Raw genomic sequence first — 679 nt, forward strand, 5'->3', positions numbered from 1 at the left:
CACCACCACCCCATCACCTCCAGTTAGTCTGGAGGTATGTGGACCTGCAGAGTCCTTTTAGAGTCCGAGGGAAGAACGCACAGATGTTGGAAGAAAGCTCTCTGCTAATGATGTGCGTGGCTTCCCGCCAGACATTATGCTCGAAATAGCAACAGGGCTGAAAACTGACTACCCAGCATGCTCAGCTCCAGGTGAACTCGTCTGCCAGTAACAACACGGAGGGGAGGAAAGTTACAGCTGTGTGTGCACATGTGTTTTCCAGGGATGCTGCTAAAATACGTGGAAAACATTTAAAGCTTTTTTTTCTTGGATTTTTCTGCAGGATTACTCACAGAACACAGTCCCTTCGGGATTTTGGAGACTTTTTTTGTGATTGTCGTGGCCTCAAATGTCGGATTTTCGCTGCATCATTTTCAGAAAGTTGCGTTCAGAGTCGCCTTGTTTTAAAACTTAAAATTTATTTGCTCTGTTTTGTTAAAGACAGACGAAGTGAGACATGGAGGAGGCTCGGTTCTGACACAGGAGGTTCTCTAAAAAGGACTGAGCTTCTTAAAGTACAGTAAACTAAACCTTGAGGGGTTTTTTTGTTTGTTTTACACAGTTGGACATTACGGATCAGTCACCACGCCCTCCTAAACTTAAATTAAAACTAAAATATCCCGAACACACCGAGACAAGT

The sequence above is a fragment of the Kryptolebias marmoratus genome, linkage group LG18 (genome assembly GCF_001649575.2).
Source record: "Kryptolebias marmoratus isolate JLee-2015 linkage group LG18, ASM164957v2, whole genome shotgun sequence".
In the NCBI taxonomy this organism is placed as follows: domain Eukaryota; kingdom Metazoa; phylum Chordata; class Actinopteri; order Cyprinodontiformes; family Rivulidae; genus Kryptolebias; species Kryptolebias marmoratus.